The 15,578-nt window shown below is 40.8% G+C and overlaps 1 protein-coding gene across 6 annotated transcripts in view; it reads right to left on the bottom strand.

Moving 5' to 3' along the window:
• The window catches only part of COL23A1 (collagen type XXIII alpha 1 chain), a 311,227-nt gene that overhangs the window by 256,984 nt on the left and 38,665 nt on the right, over positions 1-15,578 (bottom strand). The window lies entirely within an intron of this gene.

Raw genomic sequence — 15,578 nt, 5'->3', positions numbered from 1 at the left:
GAGGAGTTCACAAAATTTTGTATCAATGGACCCATCAATGTTGAATGCAGAAAGATTGTAAAAATGACAATTTGATTCCTCATTTCACAAAGTAAGGGAGCTTGAGATTACAATATGGAAAGTCATTGATTGAGGTGTGCCCTCTTCCACTAAATACACGAGAGAACAGATTAACATGGATAAAAAAGGAATTAACAGTGTCTATAGACTTGGAAAAAGTAAAAACAAAATATACATAATGTCCTGATCCGCAGCAGACCATTATAAAACAGAATTTGGTGGTCAGTAAGGCTATCTTTATCTCCAGGAAACAAAATTCTAGTGCAGTATAACAAAGTCTGGCCATTTTATGGAAAGAACTTTAAAAGCCTCTTCTAAGGATTTGCTCAGTTATACCTTGCTTTATAGGGATGCGGGTGGTGCTGTGGGTTAAACCACAGAGCCTAGGGCTTGCCGATTAGAAGGTCGGCGGTTCAAATCCCCGCAACGGGGTGAGCTCCCGTTGCTCTGTCCCTGCTCCTGTCAACCTAGCAGTTTGAAAGCACGTCAAAGTGCAGGTACATAAATAGGTACCACTCCAGCAGGAAGGTAAACGGCATTTCTGTGCGCTGCTCTGGTTTGCAAGAAGCAGCTTAGTCATGCTAGCCACATGACCCGGAAGCTGTACGCCGGCTCCCACGGCCAATAAAGCGAGATGAGTGCCGCAAGCCCAGAGTCATCCGTGACTGGACCTAATGGTCAAGGGTCCCTTTACCTTTACCTTGCTTTATAGTGACAAACTACAGCCACACAACTTCCTTTAGCATGTGATGAAGTTACAGTTATGCCAAGAGTAAAAGCAGCCATGCTGGTCCATTTTATTATTTTTAAAAAATCTTTATTAGGGTAATATATTTATTGGAGCAACCAATACACCACAAAATAAGCTTTCTGTTTCTCCAGAACTTTTCATCAGGGTAGATGTTTAAAAATGCAATATGAGGGTGGGGGGCGGGGGAGATAAAGGCTGTTGTGGGTAAGGAAAACAACCCATGGTGTTAAGAAATGGTGTTTTCATGCAACCGAAACCATTTCAATGGTTATGGTATAAGATCTTGGCAAAATGCAATTTTCTAATGCAGAGGTGGCTATCCACTTGACTCCTGTCATATACAATTTTTTATTGTGGGCCCCCAAGGTTTCCCAAAAATTGTCATATTGTTAGTGAAATTATTATTACCATTATCTTATTAGATTTATATCCTGGTTCTGCCTTGAGATTCTTTGATTGCTTGTTTGGTTCTTATGTTTTCATTATTCCAAACCTGGGCCCACACATCCTACTACAGTGGAACCTCGGGTTGTGAACGTGATCCGTGCAGTAGGCACGTTTGCAACCCGCAGCGCCGCATTTGCGCACGCGCGGGTTGCGATTTGGCACTTAAGAGCGGTAGTCTCGTTATCTGGGGAACCAGGTTCGCGTCTCCGCTCCTCCACATGCAGCTGCTGGGTGACCTTGGGCCAGTCACACTTCTTTGAAGTCTCTCAGCCCCACTCACCTCACAGAGTGTTTGTTGTGGGGGAGGAAGGGAAAGGAGAATGTTAGCCGCTTTGAGACTCCTTAAAGGGAGTGAAAGGCGGGATATCAAATCCAAATCCAAACTTCTGCACAAGCGCCAAAACCTGGAAGCAATCCGTTCCGGTACTTCCAGGTTCGGCACGGTGTGCAACCCGAAAACACATAACCTAAAGCATCTATAACCCGAGGTACCACTGTATTGCTGTAGTTCAAGAACATTTCTAGTGAGGGTAGTAGAAAGCATGTTTAAAAGCCATTCTCTATTTTCTAATGAAGTAGATTAATGGCAAGATCTCTTTTTCATAATACGTAAATACATATAACCTCCAGTGTACATGCAGTCTTATATTCACAAAAGTCAATAATACAGAATCTGATGAGCAACAATGAACTGCCCTTTGATGTAACAGGGCCTGCTGGAATACTGTGGGAAAATGTTGTTCTCTTCTACAAATCACTGCATAAACATCCTGTGCATGTTAACAGGCTGCTTCGAGAGACTAGCTGTGCCAGCACTTAAGTGCTAAGAATGAAACATACCATAGTCACACCAGTGCACCAAAATCACAAATCAATACATTGCAGCAAAATGTTTAGAATCAAGCAGTATTTTGGAGTTTTATTAGTGGCACAGAATATCTTAATCATCACTGGCAACTTCTAAAGAGACAGAACAACAAGTACCAGGCTCTCACACTTTCTCTATGTTCTTCTCACAGAATTTAATGGCTCAGTGAAATAATTTGCTATGACTCTGGGTACTCTTGTGGCTGAGACATTCAGGTCATTTGAAGCCATGGCAGCTACCCTTCTCACACAGAAAATAAACACAAAGCTATCCATTGGCACTTAGGAGACGTGCATTGGCTATTTCCTCAGTTTCCTAGCACTTAGCCCAGCTAAGGAAGATAGGTTGTAATGGCAGAATTCACCAGCTGAAAGCCTCCCTCCTTCTTCTGTGGCACTGGCTCCCCCCCCCCCCCCGTGAGTGTTATTTATAGATAGCTTCCTTCTCCCAAATGTTCTCTCATATTGTCTAGTTGCTTAAATATCTCTTCAAGATGAAAACTAGCAGACCGGGCATGTTATAAGAGCTTACATACACAATGCACAAGATGGTCATTTTTAGGATATTTAATTAAAACTTAAACTTAAACAGACAGATAGACAGACAGACACACACACACACACACACACACACCACAGCTTCTAGCAGTTATGACTGCTAGAAAAAAATTGATTGTATCCAAAATAGTCATCCTATTAGTGTAAAGATATTGGCCTGCACAACAAGAGTTGCCCGCCATCTCCTCTCCTATTGCACCAACACCCCAAAACAGATTGGTGGGTGCAAAGGGAGAGGAAAGAGAAAGGAAGTCCCATTGCACAGTTGGAAGTCCTTGTGCTAATGGAACAACTTCATTAGATGCAACCCATAAATCTCTCTCTCTCACACACACACACCCCTCAGTTAAAATTGTAAAGCAGACTTAAAACACATTTTTTAAAAGTTAAAGGAATGTTACCAATAATTAAGATTCATACGACACTCACTACATAAAACTACCAATGTTGCTGCACAACAGCTTTGAAGGCAAATACCTGCTAGTGATAGCATTAAGTTTCCACTCACAGCAAGTTATTTATTCCATTATTAAAATTTGATTCACTCTTATGCCGCTCAACACATCTGCAATCTATTGGGTAACTTAGGAAATATTTAACTACAGCTAGGGAACAAATTTTTTTAAGGCAAACTTTAAAAAAATGAAATCAATTACATGTGCCTACAACATTCTTTTAGATAAGCTTGAACACTAAACTATCCAACATCTTTCTGGAAGTAGTACTACTTGAGCTAACGATGCAAGTATACGATTTTAAATTCAGCCACCGTAAGTTAAAGTGAACTCTCTATTAAATGATATAGTTCAGTTACATTTCTCTGTTGTTGCTGCTGCTGCATTCTTGTTGTTGTAAATAGCCACTGCAAGGTATCCATTATTCAAAAATCTGGATTTTAACTCTGACTAGATCTCAGGAGCAAAGCACAAATATCTGTATAAATTCAAATTCACTTTTCTTTCTTACTTTGGGTGTCACATTTGTCCTGAAGTGAAAACAGCAAATTATACTGTCCTCTTCTATATAGACTGATAACAGCATTTGAAAACATGATGTTACTAAAGCCTTCCTTAAAGAGTAAAATGTTATATATTGAACAAAGAGTGCCTAAGACTGACTGTTTTAAAGAAATGAACCACTGGGAAAACTTAAATTTTATAAGATCAAGTAAGGCCGTGAAGGTAATTTTAATGTGGTTGTATCAGAAGTGGATCTAAGGCAGTGCGAATGGGGCAGCCACACAGGGCACGAACTAAACAGGGAGCCATTGAAGGAAGAAGACGGCAGCTGTGAGCAGCCAGTTCTTCTGCTTGTCCCTGGGCTCTCCTGCACAGTGCGTTGACCAGTCTCTCCCTTGGAAAATCCCCTTTCTTTGGGACATTCAAAGAGCAGATCCCATGGAGTGAGGGATAGGGAGTAAACCCCGCCCCACCCTGCGCGATGGCTTCTGAGCTGATCAGACTTGCTCCTGTCTTAGCTTGCAAGGCATCAAGGGTTTCCATGCTCCACCCAGTGGGGTAGCCCCTCAGTTCCCTGTTCCAGACAATCACCCCCAATTAGGTGATGTCCCCAAATCAGAGTCAAGCTAGGACTCCCCAGACACCCCCTGCACTGGAAAAAACCCTTCAATAAAATCTAAAGGTTCAATGAATTACTGCCTCTCACAGCCAAAAGCACACTTGGTTTATTCCAAGGAGTGAGTCAGAGAAGAGGATACAGTTGTGCAAGGTGACAAAAAAGCACTGGCATTTGGCTGGGATGCACTTAGGGCACACTCCCAATTCTTGCTTTAGCCACAGCTTGAATTTCCCTTCACCTGACATGGCAAAAGTGGTCATGGTCATCCCAAAACCACCTGGTGGGTTAACATTCAAGGGCTGGTAGGCCTAATTAGGCCTAACAGGTTGGAGGTTCTCCTCCACAGTTACAGGGCTTGGGGGAGGCGATCCGAAACCCTAGAGAACCACTCTAAGCCAGTGAAGACATGGACTTGCTCTCTTCTTCCACATGACTGTGATCAAACGGAGGATAACCACTCTGGACACAATTCCAGGACTGAGGAAGTCAAGGCAAACACAGGATTAAAAGCTGAGCCTTGATATATCATTTATTTTATCTATTTCTTGATAGAGGAAGGTAGGAATGGTGGTGGCCATTATCTATGCTTGTAGAATGCAAGTTATATTTACATGTGCGGGTTGTGTGTATAATTCACAACCATCTTCTTTTTTCAGATATATTAAACATTTCTAGAGCAATCCAAAAGGAGCTGGGCAAGGAGAGCTCAAGGTGGAAGAACCATAAAATACAAAGCTTTGCCAAGTTGTGTCTGTCCTTTCTCTACTCTTTCTTCAGTCTTTGCTTTTTTTGAATAAAGGTTTTAGATGAGCTCTGAGTGTATCCCGCGCCCCCCCCCTCAAGCAGTGTGCCAGGGGGAAAGGAGAGCTTTGGACACAACAGGACCAAAGCTTCCCTCAGTCTTCCCAACACCCTATGCCAAATAAAAAACCTTATTTTTGCCCTGTCCATCAACAGCAAAGGAGGGACAGCCGTGGGAAATCAGTAGCTGCAATGAGGCAGCCCAAGTGGGTGGACCCTCTTCCCTGCATGAACCATGTACCTTCCTCTTTGCCATAGAAAAAAAAGCTTCACAAAAGGGCTCCCAGGATGCCCCTCCTCCACTGACTACAGGTTTCCATCATAAATGTAATAAAAAGAATGGGAGTAAGAGAAATGGCAACTACACCAAGAAGTTGGCTTCAAAACATCTTCCACTCAGTCTCTCTCTTTCTCTCTTACAAGTCAGCAATACAGTGGTACCTCGGGCTAAGTACTTAATTCGTTCCAGAGGTCCGTACCTAACCTGAAACTGTTCTTAACCTGAAGCACCACTTTAGCTAATGGGGCCTCCTCCTGCTGCCTGGCCGCCAGAGCATGATTTCTGTTCTCATCCTGAAGCAAAGTTCTTAACCTGAAGCACTATTTCTTGGTTAGCGGAGTCTGTAACCTGAAGCGTATGTAACCCGAGGTACCACTGTAATAAATTCAGATAGAAAACCACAAAGCTAGAATGGTGATGTGGGATCTTACATTGACTATTTCCTTTGAATAGTAGTACATAGTATTTAAAGAAGCACAGGGCCCCTATAGATCTTTAAACAAAGAGCTTACATGTGCAACACCCAAGTGTTTTTAAGCTTCCTCTTCCCTGACATAGAGGTTTGGACTTCTGCCAAAAAATCAATGGAAAATTTTCACATCTGTGCTATACCGTAAAAATGTCAAAGTTGGAGCTCGCATACTGTACTAGGGATAAACCTACAAAGAAAACACAGAACTCTAAACTGTGCAGAAAGTTGCAGAAACAATAGCTCTAAACCTATTGTTTTGGTCTGCTGACTTTTCCATATGCCACATGGTCCAGAGAGTGTTAGAGAATAAGAAAAGAAGAAAAGAAAATTCTAGTGGCTTACAGGTCTAGAGAGTTCCTGGATTCCACCTTGCTTGGATTAACCGCCCTAGACATTGTCAGTCCTCTGTTACTTTATCCAGTCCCTTCACTACCCTATAATAAATTTTGTAGGACTTTGATCATTCCAATGCATTTATAAATTATTCATGTTGCAGAAAAAACCCTCATCCAGCTATTTAGCATGGATGTTGGGCATACTTTGCAACAAGGATGCTAACCTATGGTCCTCCGCATGTTGCTAGATTACAGTTCCCATTGTCCCTTACTTGATGGGAGTTGAGAGTTTGACTACACTTGAGAGGGCCAGAGCTTAGCCATCCTTGCTTTACAAATTCTGGGCATAACAGAAAACTTTGACTCATACATATCCTCCCTCCTAACCAAATGGTCTCATTTGAACTCAGTCATCTCACAAAACACTCATACTGTACATATTTATTTAGAATCAATTCAAGAAGCTTGACTACATATATCAAAGTAATTTATATAACTTTAGGTTACATTGTCACTAATAATATGGTTTCAGTGAATTTTTATTTTATTTTATTCATGAATGTTCTGGTTCAAATATATAAGCAGAAAAGGGTCTTAAGTTTCTGGAATCTGAATTGTAGTATTACTTCCCAGCAAATACTTCATCTGATTAAATGTCATGACTTTGCATGGGTTGAAAGGGCACTGCTGTTTCCATGCTTATCTTATATAAATTTGCGTGCACAGTCTGTTGTGACGTGACTGGTGGAAAGGCAAATAAAAGGACCTGTGCGTTTCCAACCTCTATTATGGTTTGGGCCTGTATAGTTATTAGAGAGAGATAAGATGATTTTGTGGCCCACAAAATTCCAAGCTTCCCTTCAATGTGCTGGCAGCTGTAAGAGGAAAACAAGGAATTTTGCTATGCAGTTATTTTGGACTGAGCTGATCTTGTGGACAATCTGCTTTCCCAGAGCTCTTACATATACACAGACTCGTTAACACTGCAGATTGCCTTAATTTAAAATCACAACATTGCACTCAACGGAAGAGAGATGGTGGTTTCCAGTAGAATACTTTGAGGAAAAGTCCCTTCACTGTGTGTTCTATAAAAAATATTTACATGCCAAGGCACAACTCTGAATGAGAATTCCAGCTCTGGTGATTTATGCCAAATTGGGTTGCAAGGTCCAGTCATTAGAATACCAAACTTTTACTAGAGTGACCTGGGTTGAAAACCCTTGTCATCCAGGATGACATTGACTCAGTCACACTTTCCCAGTCCCAACCTACTCCATCAGGTTGTTGTGAGGGGAAAAAGACAGCATATACAGTCTCCCTGAAGTAAATGAAGCATGCAAATGATAGCTGTCATTGCAATCAAAACTTCTATTCATTTATATGTATCCACATGGTAGAGTCTGTGGATCCCAAAGAAAAGAAAGATGGATTATATGCATTTTAAAATAAATTCATCAGTGTTCAATATAGTTTCTAGTTCTCTAATAGTACTCAGAAAGAATAGAGAAATACTCGTATTTAACACCAATGATTTGTGCTTTTTGCTAAGGATAAACAAGTAAGTGACAGCCTACTCAATCTTTTCTAAGTGATTGCCTGGGGGGCCTGACCTAAGGAAGCAGAAGTTCAGAGCTTAAACTTGAGCTGGAAAGGCTATCATGGGAGAAAGACAAACTAATATTAGCTTCTTCTTCTTTTTTTAAAAAAATCTGCTTTTGGAACTATTCAGCTTTTTAAATCAGCCAGCGTGAGATAGCTTCTATTGTTTCTTCCTGTTTATGGTCTTTGCATCATTCTAATTCCTCCCCCAGAGCTTATTGATTCCATATAAGTAGGGAAATCAGAGGTGCTAAACTATATATTACTGTGAGTAAAAGGAATTCTAGTATTACTTAAGCATTGGTTAACAAGTGGACCAAAAGGATTAAGATTAAACAACTACTTTTGTGGTTTCTACGCAGTATCGCTAGCTATTCGTATTTCACCACAATCACTGCCACTCTGAAGAAGTAGTAATGACAATAGCTGAATAAACATTAAACCAAAAAAACCCCACTGTCTCTCAGAAACCACCTTTATGTCTCTTACATCATAGAAATATTAGCCACTATCGTGTTAAAAATACACAGTCAGTAATGACTAATTATGTTTCAGAATGAAGCTTAATAAACATGGAGCAACATCAGCACATATATGCTGTTTAGCAATAGGAAGAGTATCCAATTACTCAGAATAAACTTCTCATCCCCAATTAGGCCATGTGTGAGATTTCTGTTCCTAGCATGTCTCTTTCCGTGTCTTTGCTTCACTTTCGGGCCTCTTTCCCTCTAGATCCCTGCAGTGCATTTCATTGCCAGCTCTCCACCTACCAACCTCATTTTCCTCAGCCAAACCCTGCTGCCTCCTGTCTCTTAACTGCCCTGTTTACTGTACCATCAACCAGATCCCTTGTGACTTTTACACCTTTTAGCAGAATGAATCTATCACTGGAAGGAAAACACACATATCACTCTTATTTCACCTTCCTTCACATTCACTTAAGAGTTAATAAGGTTTTGTTTTTAATTCAAAAGCTGATATCAAGCATTTTCATCCCCAAAGGGCTTTCAAAGCAGTCCATTCTTAAAAACACAAATGCGATTACAACTACAGTATGAAAATTTCAGTCTTAAACAGCAAAAAAGGAGCATAAGAGACAGCTAGGAATAAAGCAGATCTTAATTGATCCCAACAAGAAAAACATCTTCCTCAAGACTAATACAAATAAATAAGTAATATTTGTAATCAACAGGAGTGAACTGGCTAGATGGGCTTCCTTGTGCAAAGAATTCTATACAGAGGGTGCCACTATGGCAGGGATAGGGAACGCGTGGCCCTCCGGATGTTGTTGGAATTCAGCTGCCTTCAGTCTCAGCCAGCATGGCCAATGGTCAAGGATGATGGGAGTCAAAGTCTGGCAATATATGAATATTTTGTTTAGACATCTTTGAGTTGCGGCTTCTACATAATATTTTGTCTTTCTAATCTGTGTACTTTGTGTGTTTATTTAAGGGGGGGGAAATACAAAACACGTTTTCCTTTTTTTAAAAAAAGTTTTCTGCAAGTTTTCTGCTTACAAAATAAATTACAGTCCAATCTACACATTAGTCCTCTGATAGTTCTGCGCGGCTGACATTTAGCCCTCCTTGCTATTACCCCCACCTTCACCCTGTACTTTACAAAGCAAAATATAGCTTGGCTGTCTTTATAGAAAAGTCAAATCTGATTCCCTTGTTTGTTCTTATCTTTCTCATAATAACAGCATGTTTGCCAGTGGGATTTCAGAGCTTGGTTCTGGCTAATGTCAGATATTCCAAACTGTGAACCAAGAAAGTGCTGAGACTGCTTTATCCAGAATGTTAAAAATAATTGTGCACAGGGGTTATAATTGAAAACAATGCATCCCTAGTTTCATATTTTCTTTTTTTTAACCACTCAGCTTTTCCTCCCACAAAAGTGTAAGGCAGTGAACAACTGAGTCAGTCAAACAGTATATCTGGAAGGGCCCTAAAGCCTGTGCTGCTATGCAGGGTACATTTGGCAAGACTTGTATATACGTAATCAGCTCCCAGCTGCTATCAGGTAGACAGTCCAACCAGACTCCCCAGAGCAGTGTCCAGGGCTCTTCAGCTGACTGAGGAGCAAGGAGATGGAGGGCTCATTCTAGCTCATAGACATTATATTATGGCCAGTGCAGGCTGGTTCACTGGGGAAAATGGGGCACTGCTCCACCAACCTCAGTCAGCTCTCAGCCAGCCCCCACATGCCTGGTTTGTTACTTACAACCAGTCCAGAGGGTAGCACTGCCTGTTGGCTTCTTCCTTCTTAATATCAGAAGCTGCTTTTGAAGAACTCAGCAGGGAAAAGGATGTAGAATTACTTGGCTGCTCCTGTCATTGGCTCTGACTCCACCTGCTGTTGGCCTCTCTGCCTTCTGTTCTACCAGTCTCAGTGGGCACCAGCCACCATTAGCTATGGCTTATTGCGATGTGCAGATATAGCCAACCAGACATACAAAGGAGTATACAAAGCAGAAAGCATTCTACGCATTTGTCAAGTTTACTTTGCCCATAGAACTCAACAGTATCTGAAGGGCTGCAGGTTAACCACCCTGGATACCCACAGTGACATGTTTCTTCTTCTTCTAAAAACCTTATCTAAAGCATAAAATTTATTGTTTATTGATTCAGGGAGCAAATTGAAGTACCTGAACAGTTATGAATTCTTTCCGAGTGTTCCATTTTGTAGAATTTGTTTTACACATCCATGTATGACAGGGTTGGTCAACATATTCCAGAATTAAGTGGATTAATAAAAGCCCAAATTATTATTGGATGCTCCCTTCTAGGAAAAAACTCCCTGCCATTTAACTGTAGTGCTGTTTGGTGCCACTGTCAAAACTGTAGGCTAACTCCAAAATCAGAAGTTTCCACTAATCTTGGTAAACCTGAAAATGCAAGCTGTCCTATGTGCCCAAATGCCCAGTCACTTTCTGCCACCCCACTATCATTACCTTAGTCAACATTTCCCCTCTAACTGGGTATGGGGAACAGAAATGTTGAAACTGATGAATGACCTTTGCATTTGGTACAAACTAAGTCTGGTTCTCAGTGGGGCACCTGTGGGCATCACAGCACCCTCAGACACCTCCTTGGCACATGTCCAAGTCCTCTACCCCTTCCTATTTTTACGGTAATTCTTGTTGGAAATGAGTTTTTGCCTGCTTTTTGTACTATGGTTGCAGGTACCTGTTTTCTGTGGCTTGTTGCTTGCTTCTTTGTTTTATTCGTTTTGGGGAGTGTAGGTATTTTGCCTGTTTTGGTGAAGTCTGAAGATTGCCAGTTTTTCTTTGCAAAATTGTTATTGTATGGAAGCAACAATACTTTCTTAGACGTCCAAATGTACCCTTGGACCTTAAAAGGTTGGGGAATCCTTGAATAAGCACATTGTTAGATGACACAGGACCTGTACTTATGCTTCTGAGGGTAGGATTTGTTCTAGCAACACTCGTGTAAGCAGAAGTGAAGTACAGTACCTGTTTTTAAAATTCACCTTCAATTTTGAAGGATTGATGCAGAAGCTAGGCTTTATAATTCTTATTGAAAGCTAGGCTTTATAATTCTTATTGAAAATGTTATCTAACAGTTTTGAAACATCCATTTTCCAAACATGCAACTATCTCAATTACTATAAGACTTGAAAGATATGTGTAGCTCAAAAACATTTTAACAATAATTTCTTTACAGTGATGATATGTATATACACCAGTTAAGAGCAGCCTAATGGTAATAGGATATAGATTTTGTTAAATGGATGCCCAAATTTTGAAGTGGCAACCTCAAGAACACACACAATTCTAGCAAAAACATCCATTAAAAAGATAATAAAAGCAAACTGTCAACAATAATTGGACTAAATCAAAAACCATAATGAAACTCAATAAGAGGAAATAAAAGTTTATTCATTGGGGCAAAAAGGAATGCAGTTGCTGGTCTCTCTGCTCCTTTGTTTTTAGTTCATTTTCCTCTGCTCATTTTACTCTAATCAGGCCTAATGAGTTCCCCTTTCCAGAGTTCCTGCATTACCAAAGAGAGCTTTGAACTCCTCTTGGAAGTACACAGAAGCAGTGCTTAAAATGCTTGGTTCAGTATTATTCAATACTAAATGATGTTATTTGCAAAAAAGTGAATAGACAACTGAACACTCCAATTCCTTTAGAACCCAGGGACCAACTAAAGATGGGCAGATGAAACTAAATATGGCTTTAGTTCACCTACTGAAGTTTTTGATAAAACCTACCTCTTAACACAAGCAAGAACCATTACGGCAGAAAATAACTACATGAAATAAATATTTTCAACAATGCCCAAAGTTAAGGCTGAACTGTACACATGGCAACTCTGACTGGGCTTAACCAGAAGAGAAAGGTACATTCAAGAAAGTTGTGCTTCCCTCCACAAAGCTCCTAACAAGCAACATGTATTAATAGCACTCACATGCAACAGACAGTGATGGACATGAAAGCAAGAAGTCCCTAATTAATGGAGCTTTAAGCCAAAAGTGAAATAGCTGTTTTACTGCAAGCAAGGTGGCCTTTGGCCTCTCCCACAATCTTTCAGTACAGAGCAAGAGAACAATAGAACTGGTTTGTATTAGATGCTCAGAACCAAATTAGAGTGTCAATAAACAAGGTGATGCAAGCCAGCAAGATTGTGATATGACCTCTTCAGGGAAGGAAAGAGGCCTCAAGTCATACTGAAACTTCGTCATTCCTTGGATAAGCCTGGAGTGAGAACCATGAAAGCTACTGTGTAACACCCTGAATTTTAAAGGTACTAGTTGCTAACACCAGTATAACCATATATTGAATTTCAGAGTTGATTATTTTTAAGATGGGGCCTCTACTAATGCATATGTGTTAAATTCTAGTTAAAAATCCAAAGGGTTGATGTTACTGTTCTATAATTGCTTCTGAAAAGTCAGTTCTATAAAAACTATGATATAAGCCAGAAATCAAGACCAAAGTTCCTGTTTAACATGAACTGCACATCCAACCAATTACCAGGACTCTTGACAAAAACAATCACTGCCCATGTATACACAACATAACTATTTGTTCTCAGTAAGAAACCATTTTGTCCCACACATAGCACATTCATTAATGTAAAACATATATTGCCTTTTATCAAGGAAGGTTAACCCTTCCCTCCCCAGCTGCACTCTATAGAAAGAGCCTCCAGCCCCCCAGCCATTAGGCTTTTCCCAAACTCAGCTGCAGCATGGGGGCACAGGGGGTGGTGGTTTTGCAGCACACAGGGAGGGTTAACCCTTCTCTCTACAGTTGTGAGCCCCTTAAAACACTTTCTGTGTCTTGGGCTTGGAGAGAGAAGCCTTATTTTGGCTATAATAGACTGCTTTTTCTTTTCTTTCTTTCATTTCTATATATTATAAAAATTCAATTCAAAGTGTGTTTGTTTGGGTTTTCTGTTGGAGTGTGAATTGGCCTTTTTTTTTTTTTTAGAAGTTGGAACTTAAGTGCCTTCTGCCTTGTTAAAAAAAAAAATACATGCTGAGAGCAAGTAGTCCTGACCTTTTAAGAGTGCTTTGATGTGCTTATTATTCATTTTTTGGCAATATGGGGTTGTGCATTCCTTTTTGAAAAATATACGGCATGGCTTCAAGAAGATACATCATGTGGAATGGTTTAATTGTAAAAGAGAAGTGCTGGGCTGGAAACATGGTCCTGTTCATTCCCTTTCATATAGATGTTGTCCCTTTACCCATGAGTAGGGTGGCAATATTTCAAAAAGTGAAAATCCGGACACAAAAGTTGTTGGGGGGGGGGGGCGGGACCAAAGGGGACCAAGACTTTTTGAGCTAAAATCAGCAAAAATGACACTACCAACATGGCTTGCCATACGCCTGGATTTTCCCAGACATTTTTGTTGATTACCGCCTGGACACAGCTTCTGACTGCAGTATTCTGGGTATGTCCGAGAAATTCTGGATGTATGGCAACCCTTCCCATGAGTGGCCGGGGAGGGGGGAATGAGGTTTCTCAGGGGAAAAGCCATGGCATCCCATCTGTTTCCACATTCTACCAGAAGTGAAACACTAGGGCAGGGGTCAGCAAATTTTTTCAGCAGGGTGCCGGTCCACTGTCCCTCAGACCTTGTGGGGGGCCGGACTATATTTTTGGGGGGGAAATGAATGAATTCCTATGCCCCACAAATAACCCAGAGATGCATTTTAAATAAAAGCACACATTCTACTCATGTAAAAACACCAGGCAGGCCTCACAAATAACCCAGAGATGCATTTTAAATAAAAGCACACATTCTACTCATGTAAAAACACGCTGTTTCCTGGACCGTCTGCGGGCCGGATTCAGAAGGCGATTGGGCCAGATCCAGCCCCTGGGCCTTAGTTTGCCTACCCATGCACTAGGGCCTCTGCAGTCATACTGAGCTCTTGCTGACTTGCAACAGACTGAAGCCAGCTACTGCCATTATAAATGTCACCATATACAGATAATTTAACTGGGCTAAATTAGAAAGTCAGTATGTTCTTACTTAGTTGCTTTCTTTCCATACTTTAATCAGTAGGCAAAAAGAGATTGTTGAAGCTGCATTGGCTGCCTTGCCTTGTTCCATTTTGTCTTGGGGCCAAACTTCTAGTTGTTGAGAAAGAAAAGGAGAAAGGGGAGGGGTTGAAAGTACAAGAATATTGTACTGGAGAAACTCTAGATGACAGTTCTCAGAATATACTGTATCAGGCAGCAGCCAAATGAAGCCTGGCCCACACCAAAACCAAGATATATGTGGCAAGACCAGATAGACTGCCATTTTCTGTGCATTTAGTAGTTTTCTGAGCATCTCCTCTTAGGGAAAAGCTGTGTCTCATTTGTTACTGCCCATCAGACAGCCACTGAAGACAGAACCTCTGTTGGAGAGTTAATATACATACATCCCTTGCTCTGCCCCACCAATTCTGCAACACCTTAAAGACAGATGACCTGATCCACGTGGAGAAACGGTTTCCAAACATGAACAGGTTTCCTTGCATATGACCACCTGTTTCCAGAAAATGAGAAATACAACACTCAGACAGCAACCAAAAAGATTCAGCTTGGCCCTCAGGAAGAGCTTTCCTAATGCAAGGATGGTAGGCTAGTGGAGTTGCCTGTCCAGCAATACAGTACTACGAGGTCAGCCTTGATCTTAATGTTCTGCAGTGACGATGCCACTGCATTTGCTTGTATTGTTTTAAATTTATTTGATCCATGAGGGAAAGCTGATCATTTCCAGTCCTTTGTCTAAAAATATTTGTCCCTGGGGGCAAGGAAAGAGAGGATTTGTTTCTGCCAACGAGGATTTTTACGCTACTGTCAGGGACTGAACTTGTTGAACCATTAGCTACTTTCAACAATTTTCTGTGATTCTGTTAAAAATTTATGTTCTCCACGTCAAGCTTACATGCAAGTTTGCTGAATTAAATTAAAATGTCACACTGGGGCTAATAAAGCATAATACGAAAAACATCAACATCCCTTTTTTTCATTAAGTACAGAGATGTCTTGAGAGAACCTACTTAATATAATCTCTGGGCGCAGGGAACTCAGTGACACTTTTCAGTCATTCTAGTCAGAAGAGTTTTGCATACCTGGTGAATTTCCCTTTTACAGTCTGGCATGCTAAGAGGGTCAGAGTACCCAGGGCAATTTCAAAGGGAAAAACAATGGAATAGTTGCTTGTGAGTGGGGGAATCTTTGAAACACGGCATTGGGCCATTCTTGCAGGCAGTTGGAAAGGCTACTTAATTCCCTTTCATAAAATCTTCATTTCTTTGAACCTGAGAGATTGTAAATGGAAGTTGGTTAACTGGAGTTTT

Source organism: Podarcis filfolensis (genome assembly GCF_964270895.1).
Source record: "Podarcis filfolensis genome assembly, chromosome: 2".
In the NCBI taxonomy this organism is placed as follows: domain Eukaryota; kingdom Metazoa; phylum Chordata; class Lepidosauria; order Squamata; family Lacertidae; genus Podarcis; species Podarcis filfolensis.
The sequence above is the reverse complement of the archived record's forward strand: the minus strand, read 5'-3'. Positions and strand labels throughout refer to the sequence as shown.